The following is a 17,493-nucleotide window of genomic DNA, read 5'->3' as shown; positions in this document are numbered from 1 at the left end:
AGAACAAAGACCGATGGGACCGGGAATACTCAACAGAGACAGGGAGACTGTGACGTAGCCTCAGGTGTGGATGTGAAGGAACAAAGACATAGCGAAAGAGAAAGACGAACACTGGGAGAGACAGAGAGGGACAGTGGAGTGAAGGACATTACAGGGACAGCAGTAGAAAGAGAGGAAGATAGAGAGCAAAACAGAGAGATAGAAGCAATAGAGAGAGAGGCAAGGACGGAGACAGAAGGACAGTAACAAATTAAGGCTAGGAGTAATTAGGAGTAAAGGTAGGTGTAATAAGGGCAAGTGGAAGAGGAATGGCAAATTTAAAGCCCTGTTTCACTGGAGCCATTGTTTGCTTTCTTGTGAGCAACTCTTCAGGAATGATAACATTAAGGGCTTGATTTACACTTTGGTGGATGGATTACTCAATCACAAATGTGACAGGTACACATCCTCCTTAATACAGGTGCGTTATATTCTATGGCACTTATAATAAAGCAGACGGGATATCCGTCATGTTTGTGGCAGAGTAACCCTCCATCAATGTGTAGATAAAACACTAATTCTTTATTTGCCTAGTGTGTCATATATACCCTTTTAACATACAAAAGAGGAGTAGGAGTATAAAGAAATTGACAATTCATGTAATTCGTGGCATACACTTAATTTTTTGAAAACTGCCCTAGCCCCCAAATTGTGGCATACTTCATCATAGTGTTTGCTAACAACACCCCTGCGCAGACCAACACCTGGAGACTTAAGCCAGAGAAATGGGGGTCTCTAGTTGGCAGTGGCTAGCACCCTGTCCAAGTAGGGGCCCTTAATTCTAGTCAGGGTAAGGGGATTGCACAGCTAAGATAACTGCTGCTCACCCCCTTGGTAGCTTGGCACGAGCAGTCAGGCTTATCTTAGAGGCAATATGTAAAGCATGTCTACATAAGCACACAGTAACACAGTGAAAACACTACAAATGGACACAACACCAATTTAGAAAAATAACCAATCTTTATCTAAGTAAAATAAGATCGAAACAACAAAAATCCAACATACACAAGCAAAGATATAACTTTTAGGAGGTTTACATAGTTCAGTTCATAGAAAACTATGGATGCGTCACTTTGTAGCACAAAGTGATTGGGATGTGTCAAAATTAAAGACGAAAACAGACACAGGGGAGATGAGGCACCTAAACCAAAGTGATGCCTCAATTCCTTATTCTCAGTGGAGGTCATGCATTGATTCCTTGCTGCCGTGCAGAGGAGGTGATGCATAAATTCCTTGCTGTCAGATGAGGTGATGTGTCGATTCCCTTCTGCATGGGAAGGGGTTGTGTCAAATTTTGGACACGTGGTCCATTACTAGTGGGCAACATCGAAGAAGACTTGGTGCACAGGTGCGATTCGTGGAAAAGCCAGATGCGCTAGAGTCAATGCGGCAGGGGTGAGACAGGTTCTGCATCGATTCACCCAGCAGCGAGCAGATAATGCTTCGAATCGTCACCCGTACAGCAGAGACTGTGTCAGAGTTGGAGTGGGTGCCTCAGACGTCGGAGACATGGTACTCGGAAAACGTGCTGCAGTGATCTTGGAGCTACTTGACATGCGCTGTGTTGATTCTTTGGCTGCACCACAGTGATGCGCTGGTTTTTCTACTGCACTGGAAGCTTGTGGTGAGAAAACCAGGTACTGACGACTGGTGCATTGAATTTCTTCCTCTCTTGCAGCAGAAGCCACTTCCAAGGGCCCAGCACTGGATTAGGCACCACTTGGTAGATCAAAAGTCCCAGCAGAGGAGTTCAGGGGCTGCATATGAAGTCTTTGATGGCCCTGAGACTTCTTAACAGGAGGCACAAACACACAAGCCCTTGGAGAACCTCGGCAAGCAGGATGATGAAAACAATGTACAGTCTTTTCACTCTCCAAGACAGAAAAAGCCAGCAGTAGGCCAGCACAACACAGCAACACGCAGAGTGACAGTTCACTTCCTACAGCTTCCCCAGCTCTTTTTCTTCATAGAATCTCCTCTTAGTCCAGAAGTGTTCTAAAAATGTGGGGTCACAGGTCCAATACATATAACCCTTTCCTCATTTGAAGTAGGCATACTTCAAACAATAGTCTTTGTAGTGCACAAGATCCTGCCTTGTCCTGACCTGGCTCCATACAAACTACAGGGAGTGGAGACAGCTTTCTGCGAGGACAGGCACAGCCCTATTCAGGTGTCTGTGACAACTCATCCCACCACTCTAGCTCAGGAAGACCCATCAGCCTGGTGATGGGCCATCAGGATATGCAGAGCACATCTCAGCTCCCTTTGTGTGACAATCTAAAGCAAATGCGAAAACAGCCCAACTGTCCGTCTGAACCAGAAGTGGATTCCACAGGCAGGCAGAGGCACAGAATGGTAAAGCAAGTGTGTAGTTCCCATTAATCCGTAGTGGACAACATTAACTTTGTGTGAGGTGCCTTAACTGATTCCAGGTACCCGGCAGGATATGCTGCTGGCCACTTTGAGGATTATTATTTAGCCCTGGCACAGCCATAATCAGGTTGCAAGCCTATATCCTCCTACTTGGCAAAGCAAATCACTGAAGGTCAACACGACAATTAAGGACCTCCCCACACAATTGAGCTCTTAACAGTGCTACACCCAGTTCCAGGGAAAGGTAGAATGGAAAGGAAATATGCATCTACTACTTAACTGTTCACACTGCACCTGAGTTAGGAAAACCCACACCTACTGAAAAAAGTAGAAAGGCAAGACCTCTGTAGCCAAACACAGGTGGGTCTCACGATTTGAAGTTTTGGTGGGATTAGATCAGGGAGCTGTGTCAGTTGGGGATGGAGCAGAGGCTCCTATGGAAGTTCTTCTCAAGAGCCAGTTAAAGTCATCATATTGAAATGTCTCAGAATGCTATGCAGGAGGGCTGGGGCAGGGGTGGGTTGATGGTGTGGCACCCTGTGACTGGCCAGGGTTGCTTGGTTTCTATCATTTTGAACCACCACTTATAAACCCCTGCAGAAAGGAGAGACTTTTGAGACGACACAGACCTGTGAGCGATGACGATAAAAGAATGCCACTGCAAGGTATGTGCAACATGTGTCCTTCCACAGGTCCCTACATAATTTGTCATAAGGGCCTCACAAGAAGAAATGCAATTTGTGAGTATATATGTGAGATTTATATGTGCATACATTTATGAAATAGTATGACTGTTATTTGAATGAGTGTGATATGGGAGGCTAAAAAATAAGGTATTCTGGTCCTGATGGATGCAGCGGAACCACTTGGGCCACTAGGCAGCAACATGTTGACCAGAACAATGCAGGAGTAATTCCTCCAATGCATTAGCCATACTACTTTTTTTATAACCAACTTTATTGATTTTCATAGCACACAAAAAAAACATGATCACCTCCCTTCAAGCCAGCACAGTATTATACAAATCACTATTGACACTCAGTCATTCCCCGCATTCAGTCGATGTAGGCACACCAACTGCCCCAGATCTTGTTATGTTTACGGGGGCAGACCAGGGCTTGTTATATAGGTTGTTCCACCTGAGCACACTAGTCCAGCCCCTGAGGAGGGGCAAGGAGACTTCCATTTATGGACAAAATCTTACTTGCCAACCAATGTTGCCACCTCAATAAAAATACGTTCCTTCATCTGCCCACTCACGTCCTCCAGCAACGCCAACAAAGCAGACCTAGGGGTAAGGGTGATCTGGCATTACAAAACTGCAGAAAGTTCCCTCCCAATTCCCTCCTAGAAGGGAACCAGCCCGAGGCAGGACCAAAATATGTGGGATACATTTGCATGTCAGCAAACACCTGGTGTAGTTGGCTTGGGAGGTCCTGCTAGCTTGATCGAGCCCCAGGACAGTCATGTCCTTGATGTGTTAGATAACTAGGCTAGACCAGCCGGAGGTACATTGGAATAACAATTCCCGGGGGCCAATCTAACCTTGCACCATTCCTCATCCTCAAGCTATCCCAGCCAGGCCATCCACTTCCGTCACTCCTTGGGAAAGTGATCTAGAGCATTAATAACTAAGGAGCGATACATCTGAGAGATAACCCACTTTTGAAGCTTCCCCATCATAAAATAAGCCTCAAGGGGAATGAACTCTGGGACCTGAGTAGCAGGGGAAATATTAGCCAACACGGCAGGTCACAGCTGCAGGTATTAATGGAACTGAGTAGGGAAGATCTGATAATGCTACTGCAACTCCCGAAAAGCCAGCATGTGAGAACCTGCCCAAATGTCTCCAAAGTAAGTGATGCCTATCCTATCCCAATGCACAAAGCCTGCCAGACCCACAGTATGGTGTTACCATGGCCCCTCCCACAGGGGTCAGCCCAGTGAGTCTATGATCACAACCCACAAAATGGAGAACCACCCTCCAGCACTGCAACACCATCCAGGTACAGTCAGGAAGGGACCAGGGAATCAGCCCCCACAGAGCAAGCAAAGCAATGCCAGCTCCATCCGATAGGCAGTGAAATCACGCCATTCAATAAACCAGTCATTAATCACAACCAATTATGAAGCCAAATAATAACAATACAGATCTACAAAAACTATCCGTCTATCATAGGGAGAGTGTCAGCAGTTACCCAAGGCTACATGGGGACAGTCACCGGCCCAAAGGAAAGTATGGATCATCAAAACAAGGGTCTGGAAACACCACCTAAGAGTTGCTTGGGGATAGTTAAAAAAACTTTCACCCAGAAGCCAGATACCTACCCGTATAACTGCAGGATCTCCAAACACCATGGACCCGAGGACTGAGGGTTTGCTAAGAACACAAAAATGTCATCAGTATATTTTGTTATACGCTCTTCAGGGCCATCTTCCCAAACCACCCCTGAATTGAGCATCACATCTAATGAGGCATGCCAGGGGCTCGATTGACCACATGAACAAGAGGGGAGAGAGGGAACATCCCTGCCGAGTGCCTCTACAGATAAGGAAGGGAGGAGACAGGGCACCAATGACCAGTACACTCGGGTGGCCGGGTTGGCATAAAGAAGAACAACAATGGTATGAAAGCAAAGCCACAAACTAGCTCTCTAACTCAGGAAGGACCAATGGACTGTATCAAAGACCTTTCCCAAAATCCACCAAGAGCATGACATTGAGGATGATCGGCTTGGGAGAGGGTCCACGGAACCATCTAGATACAATGTTGAGTACCGCACACTGGCATGAAGCCACACTGATTCAAATGGATCAAATAGGGTAGAGTGGATACAGCTGGTTAGACAAGACTTTAGCGAACATCAGGACTTCAGAATTAATAAGATACATAGGCCTGTATGAAGTTCTATTTAGCGGCTGGCCTGATTTAGGGATCGCTACAATCGTAGCCATATCCAACCTAGAGGGGAATACCTCTCAGTCCGCTGACTTGTTGTAAATTGTAAGCAGATGGGGAAGCAGGAGACTATGGAATTTCCAATATTATTCAACCAGAATCCCATTAGGGCACGGAGTTTTACCAGGAGCATGTCCAAGAGTGCCTCCTCAATCTCCTCCAGTGTAAGCAGCTGAACAAGATTCTGAGCCAGCAATGGGGGATTGAGAGCAGTGGAATATCATACAGCACCAGGAGAGGAGTCTCACAAGGGGGTTGAAGCCTACTCTCATACAATGTACGGTAGTAATCTGCAAAGAATTGCACAGCAGCAAGAACCTGCTAACACAAGCGTCCCTAATCAAGGGCACCACACTGGGGACAAAAGCTTTCCTTACATATCCCCATATTCGGAAACCCTTTGTGTCAATGCTCTCCAACATTGTTTGGCATCCTCTGATGCAAGCAAGATCTCACCAATGCCAACTGATGGTTAAGATTGGCAGAGGGCCGCTGCTGCGCCTGCTGCTCTGGACCACATGGGACACAATGCTACAAATCGGAGGCCAATCTGGAGCAGATGTGGAGCATGGTCCGAGACTCCAGGGGCAGGGACTCAATCTTCGAGAGCCGGAGGACATCTGCCGCTTTAGCCAAATCAAGTAAATGTGCTGCAGTGTTTGGTGTGCCGCTGAAGTCTGAATATTTGCGTAGTCGCAGGGTTACCACGTTTGCCATGTGTCACACAGCCCCATGGGATCAGCCCAAGCTGAAAGGTGTCGAGATCATGCCTGATGCCCAGGGTGTGGAAGGCCAGAGGTGTCCATCTCAGGATTAGAAACCGCAATAAAGTCACCCCCCACCACCATGACCCCCTGCAGGAGGGATAACATAAGAGACCCAAGGGATATTATAAGGCCTACCCTCCAGCCGACCTTTTATCCCTTATTGTCTTCCCTTGGGGTCCACGTGGAAGCAGACACCAACAGAATTTATGCAGCAAGATGGCCACTCTCCTGGGCCATCAGGAAAAACCCATAGCCATAGTGGCACAGAAAGGGACAGTGGGCACCCAGCAGCTGAGTTTCCTGAAAGATAAGAACCGCCCTCTGGAATCGCTTAACATATCGAAGGACAGTGGACTTCTTAATGAGATCTAGCAGGTCAGCTACATTCCAAGACAGTGTTATAACCACTATCATCTGGACAGAAAGTAAACTGGGTCAAACCCGAGTACAGGGACACCTTCAAGCCTAGTGAGAACACAACCACATGTGAGGTGCTAGAGTCGCCGGCTCAAACAGTGTGTGACTGAGAGTGCTTGCGAGCTGCATGGTCAAACAGTCCAAAAAAAACCATAACATTCCACCCTCCCAACTGCCCCCACATCATACTTCTACCACAAAGCATTAGTCTCCCTAACTCCACACATAACATTAGCAAAACAGAGCCCAAGGCCAACAGCCCCCACAGGCCTAGAGGACTCCAAATTTGTTAGGATCCTAGCTCCTGACAACAATCAATGTTATAATTGTACAGCAGCCCTGCAAAGGAGCAGCATCAAAACCTGACATAAGGACAGCTCGGAGCAGCAGAGACTTACACGCCCCCTTGTCCACTCATATATCTCCAGGATGAGCCCACCTTCCCACATAGGGCCTCACGGGGGCACCAGGGTTATCGCCCAGGGTACGGAAGAGACCCGGCATGTCTGTCAACATAATGTCATGGGCAGCACCCTCGGTCTACGTGCTCCCTCTGTACAAGTCAGAGTATTCCAACGCCCACATGACATGAACAAGTTTTTCCGGGATCGAGAGCGCTTCCATCTGGGTAGCTTGGGGGGGAGATGAGAAGTGCTTCCACATCCCCCACCCCTCTAGGGACCAGACTCCTCCAAGCCCATCAGGCTGCTGAAGCTCCCTCCTCTCCTCTGCCCACTCTGGGGTATCCAAGAAGTAAGTGTCAGAATAAAAGACCACTTTCAACGGCACTGGGAAAAGAAGCTTGTACTTCAAGTGGAGGGCCCGGAGCTTTAGCTTGTCCTGCTTGAAAGAGTGCCTACACTGCCGTACCCCTCAAATATAGTCAGGGAAAACCATAACGCTCCTATTCTGGAAGCGGAGGTGTTGGTGCACCCTGGCCTCTCATAGGATAACATCCCTGTCCCGATGTTTTAGAATCCACGATGTCAGTGGACTGGCCAGAGCACCAGGCAGAGGCCTACGGGTCAATGATGTATTCACTCTCTCTACCACAAACCACGGAGACAGCCTGCCAGCAGGAACCAGGACTGAAGACACTCATCCAGGAACTGCTTCACATCAGAGGCCTCAGCACCCTCCAGGAACTCAACAAACCGGAGGTTGTTTCCCCACAACCAGTTTTCAGCATCATCTGACCACTCCTCAAGCACTACTTTTGCCGAAAGCAGCTTGGAGACCTGAAGCTTGAGGGTGGCCAGCTCATCCTCCACCAAGGGCACACTGGGCTCTGCCTCAGTCACCCGACTGGTGACATTCCTGAGGTTCTGGCAAACCTGGGAGACATCCACTTGAACCTCATCCACCTTAGTCTTGAACACCCCCCCTCGAGACCTGGATCACCTTAAGAATAGTAGCAAGGTCAGAATGTGTGGGAGGCTGCTGCGGTGCCTGAGGACCATCAGTGGCCCCAAAGGCGTCCGAGGCCGGCTTGGTGTATTGGTCGATCATAGTCTGAGCCAGTGCTGTGGTTTATCATGCCCCATCACTGTTAAGACACTCCTGGATGCAGCAGAAGAGTCCCCTCACCATCAACCCTGAATCACACACCCCAGAGGGGCAGCATGAGAAGTCAGGTCAGCAGCGATTTTGCAGAAGCACCTGGCACACCCAGTCACAGCAATGCAAGCTGGAGACAAGCAGGACAGTCGCAATGCATTGGGCCCTAGACCCCAGGCACCGCCAGTCATGGTCCAAAATAACAGAAGAACTACCACCAAGTAGGAAGCCCCCAGGGGTAGGCCAGGGAGATATCTAAACACAAAAATGAGGCAAGGCCCTAATACAACTGGAGGCAACCAGGGGGAGGCACCAGGGCAGGGACCACAAACTGTACAGAAGCCACAGGGAACAAGGAAGGGGTTGGGGAGTGGGAAGTGGGAGCAGCCACAGACCGGGCCCGCACCAGGGAGCAAGGTCAGCAAGTCAATAGGAGGGCCAAGGGCAAATTCACCTGTGGCCACCAACAGTAGTGCAATCAGAGGGGCTGTACATCTGACCATAGGCACCCCAATAGGCAGTCTAGGGGGGAGCCAGGGGAGGAGAGCCCATGTGCATGGGCACAGGCCTGCCGGACTGACCACTACCAGCTTAGGGGCCCACCTCACTGGCAGTTCAGGAGCCCAGCCCCCATCACAGGTCAGGTGGTCCACAGGGCAGCACCCCACATCCCACCTCCAGCCCCAAGGGCAACTCCACCTGTTGCAGTCGAGGGCAACACAGTCAAGAGTTGCCCCAGCCACAATCGACAGACCAAAAGCACCCCCACAGACAATCAATGGGTGGTAGGGGGGAGGGCCCACCATCGAGCAGAGGAGCAGGGCAACTGATCCAACCGCTCTCAGTTCAGGGGTCTGCCTCGCAGATCACCCAGGTGCATCGCCTCCTTCCACAGGCCAATGGAACCCCGAGCCTCACCATGTCTCCTGGTGCAGCGCCAGTCCTCCTCACCACTGGAACACCTATCTGGGCCTCAGCACCTCTTACCTTCTCCTTCAGGGGCAGAGGGACCTCTGCATTGGTCCTGCATTGGCCCTTCCGGTACAGCAAGCTGGCAGTGCCTCTCACAGTACCACCTCGGCCCAGACGCCACTCAGCCCCTTTGCTCGGCTCTTGCATTGCACCAGTTCAGTGAAGCCATGGTCCAGCCACAAACCAGGGCACACACACCACCACAGCCACCACGGCCCTAGAGCATGACGGTCAAGGCAGACCCAGTGTCTTTGGTGTGGCCTAGCAATGCCCAGTGCCATAAGCCGCAACTCATCCAGAAACCCCAACAACCCCAAGACTTGGGGGGAGAAATTGCTGTCAGCCAGCATATGGCTTTAGATTGGACTTGGGGCCCGGGAGCAGCTCTAACTTGTAGCCACCACCATAGCCACGGCCCCTCAGCCACACTCCTCATAACCATAGTATTCACCAGAGAAAAGGGATACTTCAGACACCTATGCAATTAATACTTCACTGCACTGCTCTTGTTTATTTCCCCTAATAAATGTTTTCTGCCCTCATGGGAAACCCATTCACCGTTATAATAAATGTTGTTGAATGAGAAGGCCCAATGATGAATCATGGTATCCGAACAAATGTGTGAGGGGCCTCCATACAATTTTTTTATATTGCTTGTTGGACAAATGCCTGGATATATATCTGCGTTACAAGAAACAAATGATGGACGGAATGCTGACAATGCAGACATTCTCCCCCAGTCAAGAGATCTGGGTTAAATACATAGTTCTTTTGCCCACTACGCCACCCCAGTTCAGACATGGCCATATGCAAATCAGTCTTGACCCTGTGCCTCATGGGAACAGTCCAGCCCGAACTGCCAAGCCATGTCTTCCCTGGACCGGAATCAAGCATCCTAGGACCGGTTTCTGGCTATCAGCCGTCATCAGCCAGGATAGCTTGACTCCAGTGGCGTAGTGAGCACGGGTCCCACGTCTGGGAATACCCATCCCACTTAGGGCGAAAAGCGTTACAACAAACAAATGATGGACGGAATGCTGACAATGCAGACATTCTCCCCCAGTCAAGAGATCTGGGTTAAATCCATCGTTCTTTTGCCCACTACGCCACCCCAGTTCAGACATGGCCATATGCAAATCAGTCTTGACCCTGTGCCTCATGGGAACAGTCCAGCCCGAACTGCCAAGCCATGTCTTCCCTGGACCGGAATCAAGCATCCTAGGACCGGTTTCTGGCTATCAGCCGTCATCAGCCAGGATAGCTTGACTCCAGTGGCGTAGCGAGCACGGGTCCCACGTCTGGGAATACCCATCCCACTTAGGGGGAAAAGCGTTACAACAAACAAATGATGGACGGAATGCTGACAATGCAGACATTCTCCCCCAGTCAAGAGATCTGGGTTAAATCCATCGTTCTTTTGCCCACTACGCCACCCCAGTTCAGACATGGCCATATGCAAATCAGTCTTGACCCTGTGCCTCATGGGAACAGTCCAGCCCGAACTGCCAAGCCATGTCTTCCCTGGACCGGAATCAAGCATCCTAGGACCGGTTTCTGGCTATCAGCCGTCATCAGCCAGGATAGCTTGACTCCAGTGGCGTAGTGAGCACGGGTCCCACGTCTGGGAATACCCATCCAACTTAGGGCGAAAAGCGTTACAACAAACAAATGATGGACGGAATGCTGACAATGCAGACATTCTCCCCCAGTCAAGAGATCTGGGTTAAATCCATCGTTCTTTTGCCCACTACGCCACCCCAGTTCAGACATGGCCATATGCAAATCAGTCTTGACCCTGTGCCTCATGGGAACAGTCCAGCCCGAACTGCCAAGCCATGTCTTCCCTGGACCGGAATCAAGCATCCTAGGACCGGTTTCTGGCTATCAGCCGTCATCAGCCAGGATAGCTTGACTCCAGTGGCGTAGTGAGCACGGGTCCCACGTCTGGGAATACCCATCCCACTTAGGGCGAAAAGCGTTACAACAAACAAATGATGGACGGAATGCTGACAATGCAGACATTCTCCCCCAGTCAAGAGATCTGGGTTAAATCCATCGTTCTTTTGCCCACTACGCCACCCCAGTTCAGACATGGCCATATGCAAATCAGTCTTGACCCTGTGCCTCATGGGAACAGTCCAGCCCGAACTGCCAAGCCATGTCTTCCCTGGACCGGAATCAAGCATCCTAGGACCGGTTTCTGGCTATCAGCCGTCATCAGCCAGGATAGCTTGACTCCAGTGGCGTAGTGAGCACGGGTCCCACGTCTGGGAATACCCATCCCACTTAGGGCGAAAAGCGTTACAACAAACAAATGATGGACGGAATGCTGACAATGCAGACATTCTCCCCCAGTCAAGAGATCTGGGTAAAATCCATCGTTCTTTTGCCCACTACGCCACCCCAGTTCAGACATGGCCATATGCAAATCAGTCTTGACCCTGTGCCTCATGGGAACAGTTCAGCCCGAACTGCCAAGCCATGTCTTCCCTGGACCGGAATCAAGCATCCTAGGACCGGTTTCTGGCTATCAGCCGTCATCAGCCAGGATAGCTTGACTCCAGTGGCGTAGTGAGCACGGGTCCCACGTCTGGGAATACCCATCCCACTTAGGGCGAAAAGCGTTACAACAAACAAATGATGGACGGAATGCTGACAATGCAGACATTCTCCCCCAGCCAAGAGATCTGGGTTAAATCCATCGGTCTTTTGCCCACTACGCCACCCCAGTTCAGACATGGCCATATGCAAATCAGTCTTGACCCTGTGCCTCATGGGAACAGTCCAGCCCGAACTGCCAAGCCATGTCTTCCCTGGACCGGAATCAAGCATCCTAGGACCGGTTTCTGGCTATCAGCCGTCATCAGCCAGGATAGCTTGACTCCAGTGGCGTTGTGAGCACGGGGCCCACGTCTGGGAATACCCATCCCACTTAGGGCAAAAAGCGTTACAACAAACAAATGATGGACGGAATGCTGACAATGCAGACATTCTCCCCCAGTCAAGAGATCTGGGTTAAATACATCGTTCTTTTGCCCACTACGCCACCCCAGTTCAGACATGGCCATATGCAAATCAGTCTTGACCCTGTGCCTCATGGGAACAGTCCAGCCCGAACTGCCAAGCCATGTCTTCCCTGGACCGGAATCAAGCATCCTAGGACCGGTTTCTGGCTATCAGCCGTCATCAGCCAGGATAGCTTGACTCCAGTGGCGTTGTGAGCACGGGGCAAACGTCTGGGAATACCCATCCCACTTAGGGCGAAAAGCGTTACAACAAACAAATGATGGACGGAATGCTGACAATGCAGACATTCTCCCCCAGTCAAGAGATCTGGGTTAAATACATAGTTCTTTTGCCCACTACGCCACCCCAGTTCAGACATGGCCATATGCAAATCAGTCTTGACCCTGTGCCTCATGGGAACAGTCCAGCCCGAACTGCCAAGCCATGTCTTCCCTGGACCGGAATCAAGCATCCTAGGACCGGTTTCTGGCTATCAGCCGTCATCAGCCAGGATAGCTTGACTCCAGTGGCGTAGTGAGCACGGGTCCCACGTCTGGGAATACCCATCCCACTTAGGGCGAAAAGCGTTACAACAAACAAATGATGGACGGAATGCTGACAATGCAGACATTCTCCCCCAGTCAAGAGATCTGGGTTAAATCCATCGTTCTTTTGCCCACTACGCCACCCCAGTTCAGACATGGCCATATGCAAATCAGTCTTGACCCTGTGCCTCATGGGAACAGTCCAGCCCGAACTGCCAAGCCATGTCTTCCCTGGACCGGAATCAAGCATCCTAGGACCGGTTTCTGGCTATCAGCCGTCATCAGCCAGGATAGCTTGACTCCAGTGGCGTAGTGAGCACGGGTCCCACGTCTGGGAATACCCATCCCACTTAGGGCCAAAAGCGTTACAACAAACAAATGATGGACGGAATGCTGACAATGCAGACATTCTCCCCCAGTCAAGAGATCTGGGTTAAATCCATCGTTCTTTTGCCCACTACGCCACCCCAGTTCAGACATGGCCATATGCAAATCAGTCTTGACCCTGTGCCTCATGGGAACAGTCCAGCCCGAACTGCCAACTGGATATATATCTGGGCATGTTAAATTGGATCATTTCCAAGATGTTTGAATATATAGATCTCCCTTAAACTAGGATTGCTGTTTTGTGTTGTTCATTAGTGACTATGAATTTGCATGTTGCCGACTCCCTCTTGTTCCTTCCTCACCCCTCATATGTGTTTGGGGGGGCCTGCTGGATGAGGAAACCTAGGTACATGTAGCCTGAAGGTTGGAACCAGGACAAGCAGCCATGACTTTTAACTAGTGTCTTGCTATCGGGAAGAGTTCCTTAGGAGTAAAACTACTGACTGACAGTGAAGTGGCCTTTTAGGTATTACCCTGCATGGAACTAACCATCTCCTCCTCCTCTGCATTTATTGTAGTCAAATAAATGGCAGCTTACATGAGGATTGAGTGTCTTCTGGGATTGCACCCCTTTATTCACTCGTGGAAGGCATGGAATGGTTGTCAGGATGTTTTTCCACAAGTTGTGCAAAGCATGGGAAATTAACATGGCTAATATGACATTTGAGAGATTATAGAGGCAACAAAGCATGATGTATATCAATTTTACACAGCAGATGACACTTTCACAAACACAAATGGGACTTTCAATTGCAATACTTTGTACAGAAATGTATCTGTCACTTGAAATGTGCCCATACACATGAGATAGAAAATCGCCTTACCTGTGAGTGCCTTGGATGCTTGCTGTAAGGACGACTCCTTTGAGGTCAGCTACTCAGCAACAGTCGTTGAAGGTGGCTGAGGACATGTGTTACTTGATGTAGAATTCTCATTGTGACTGAGGACAACATGGTAGGTGTGAGAACTTGAGTCAATAGCAAGAAATTTAAAAAAGGAAATGGCATTTTCCTTTCACATTAACCCCTTCGCCGCGGCAGGAATTCCGCCGCGACGCTGGGGGGGTTTGGGGGCAGTTGCGGTGCCGCTGTGCTCGTGACGGAACCACTCCGTCACGAGTCACGGGTGAGCTGTGCTCATGACGGAGTGGTTCCGTCACGTCTCCGCCCACTGCGCTAATCGCCCGCACAGGCGGGGAATTAGCGCCGCGTGGGCGGAGCGGCCGCCAACGGCTGCAGCATGACGGAACCACTCCGTCATGAGCACACGGCACCCGTGGCTCATGACGGAGTGGTTCCGTCATGAGCATGGAAAGGGTTAAGAAACCTCTGTAAAAAAGTTCCACATAGATAAAACATTGGATAAATGGACAGTAATTAGGTAGAACTGAGAAAGTAGGGACATAAATTGCCTATGGATATAACTAAAATGTGTATTAGGGTCCCAGAGTTGGAATACAAATAGATGACATCGTCACACATTGCTGTTGATGATTTGATGGGTGGGATATAGTGACAAAATCAGGGACCGATAAATCATTGCAGCAGTGGAAAGAGGCACATACGGAGTACTGAAGCATCACAACACAAACAGTATGAGGGTGTGGGAACATGTTGGTGTTACAAAGTGAATAAACATTCAGAGTTATGTCAAGGGCTGGACAAAATTGTAATTACATCAGTGAAATTCCCCAATTGCATGTTACATGACATTTTTGAAATTCATCAATATTTCATATTACGTGTTATGGCTTAACTTCTGTTTTTTTACCATACCTCTCACCCGGTAGAGAAAAGTCTTAAGTGATACTTGCAAAATACATTGGGACTCATTTATGAGGTTTTGCTGTGGGGCAGTGCCGCAGGCCTTCCTGCTGCGCTGCCCTACGGCAAAAGAAAAGGACAGGAATGCTCTGTATCCATCAGATATGGCGCATTCCTGTCCTTTCCCCTACGCAGCGCCCAATGGGCTGCTGTGTGCCAATTCAGGCTCCTTTGCACCATGGTGTAAGGGTACATGCGTTGCGGGGATAATTATTTTTGTGCAGGAAGGTAAATCTTCCTGCACAAAAACAAGAGGCTTTTTCCTCTTTCTAGTGTGCTGCAGACTGCAGCACACATAGAAAAGGGAAAAACAAGGAGAAATAAAGATATTTCTCCTCGTTGTGCCTCCCTTATTTATTTCTTATAAATCCAGGGCAGTGTCAAAAAGCCATGGATGTTGCTGGGAATGCCCCCAGCGACATTCATAGAACACCCCTTTAACGCAGAAAACTGTGTTAAAGGGAACGAGATTTGTGAGGCAGCATTAGGCCAAAAAAGTGGCTTAGTGCTGCCTCATAAATATGGAGCAGGCTCCTGCACCATGGAACATCACAAAAGTGACGTTCTGGCGGCGCAAGGGACCTCATAAATGAGGCTAATTTTCTGCTTGAGACGGTTGCAATGAAGGTATCCTGTGAGAATTTCTTATACAAGGCGCACAGTTCGGTTAAAAAGTGACTCAAGATACTTGAAAAACATATTTTGCTTTGGAAGGCTAATTTTGCAAACTTTGCATAGAATTTTGCAAACATTCATGAGAGAAATGTACACAATTTCACACACCACTAGGTATGTCCTAGGTGACCACTACTGTTAGAAAGACATGAAATAGTGTAGGTTACTCTGATAAAGAACACATAAATCTATGATTGGCTGCGAGGGTTGATGAAGTGAATGACAAGAGACATATACATATACTAAAGTAAAACAATTGAAGGTTAAATTGTGTGACATAAGGGAATAAATGCCAGACATATACCTTCACTAACAACTCCTGCTGGTAAATCATACTGAACATGGTGTCCTTATCTGTTATCAAATCACATGTTCACTGAACTCACACCTATACAGAGTGAGATATACAGAGACAGTTCTCAATTGACTGAGGCCATTCCATATGTCGACAGAGTCAATGCAGCAGCGGTGGAAGTAGTGATAGGTGGAGGACACAGGAAAAGTACAAACTTACATAATATGGATGAGCATATTTGACCCCTATTCCCTTAAATTATAAGTATTGATAATGACATTGTTTCTACATATCCGTACAATACGCCCCAATGACAGTGTTGAGCTGCAACAATCAAAGATACAGATTCCTCGTTGGGGAGAAGTGAGGCATACCTGGCTGGGTTTTAAGGATGGGGTGAGATGCTGGATCTGGTTGTCAGACCGCCAAGGGAGAAGTTACAGCTACTCCAGCTGTGACACTAGACCTAGTGATGTTATAACAGGAAATTTATAAGGTATCAAGTTATGGATAATCTGTTTTATCTCTAGATGAGTGAAAGCTGTGTGTGAGAGACGTGTGAGATGAGTGTCTATGAAGGGTGAGATATGCGCTGTTTGAGAACAGTGTGGCATGTGTATCTCAGGATAAGTTAGATGGTGGTGAGGATACAAACATCAAGAAGAGTGAGATAGAGGTGGATCCAGGTTGACCACTAGGAAGACCCCTATGCCACCTGTGTTCCAGAAAACGTATAATTTATCCGGCTTCTCTCATTTTACCACTTTATTTAGCTACCTCCCTCACCTCACAGTGCATACCTCCACTCTCAATGCATTCTCAGAGTCTGTGAGCTCCTGCCACGACTGCCTTTTAAGCTTCAGTGATTGTGCCGGCAGGCCATGCAGTTTACCACAGTCATTTACTACAAACGTTACCACAATTCTTCTCCTCCTCAGAGAAGTTCCTCCTTGAGTGGGGTGAGCTGCATCCTGGAAGTTTAGGCTGGCGTTTGAAGTCAACCAGGTCAAGCAGTTTTAGGGGTAGAGGGCAGACGCCAGGGTGTGGTCTGGGTTTATGTGCTTTCAATGTTAATGTTTGTCAGGTGTGTATGATTTTCTTCAGGAGATGAATGTTTCCCTGTTCTTTTCTATTCCTAGAGCAGTGAGCTTTTCCCACATTGCAAAAAAATAAGTACGCTTATAGGTATATACCAAAAATATGCTTGTAAAGTTACAAGTAGTAACTTGATAGCCATAAATACTGTTGTAGATGTCTCAGCTGTCTCATGTTCGGTGGTGGAGACACTTACTCTTCCTACTGGATAAAAAAAGCTGCTGTGTTGGTGTATTGCACAGAACAAGAGATTTTCCCCCAGGTAGAAATACAGCAGCGGCTGGCACGGATCGGAGGTAGGGGGTAGGGGCAGGAGGGGGTAGGACGCGGGCGAAGTGGGTATAACAAAATAAAAACGTACCTTCTCACCGCTTCCTTGTCGCGTCTCTCCTCCGTAGTCTTCCCTCGATCGGCCTCAACAGGAAGCACAGGCAGGCTCCCAGTCAGCCAATCCCAACGCTGCTTTAAAAGCATTGTGATTGGTCTGCGCGCCATGTTCCGGTGCTCAGATGCTGACTAGGAGCCTGGACATGTTCTCCATGCAGGCTGTACTGCAGTCTGCATGGAGAACATGCGAAGTGTG

Source organism: Triturus cristatus, chromosome 2_1 (assembly GCF_964204655.1).
Source record: "Triturus cristatus chromosome 2_1, aTriCri1.1, whole genome shotgun sequence".
In the NCBI taxonomy this organism is placed as follows: Eukaryota; Metazoa; Chordata; class Amphibia; order Caudata; family Salamandridae; genus Triturus; species Triturus cristatus.
The sequence above is the reverse complement of the archived record's forward strand: the minus strand, read 5'-3'. Positions refer to the sequence as shown.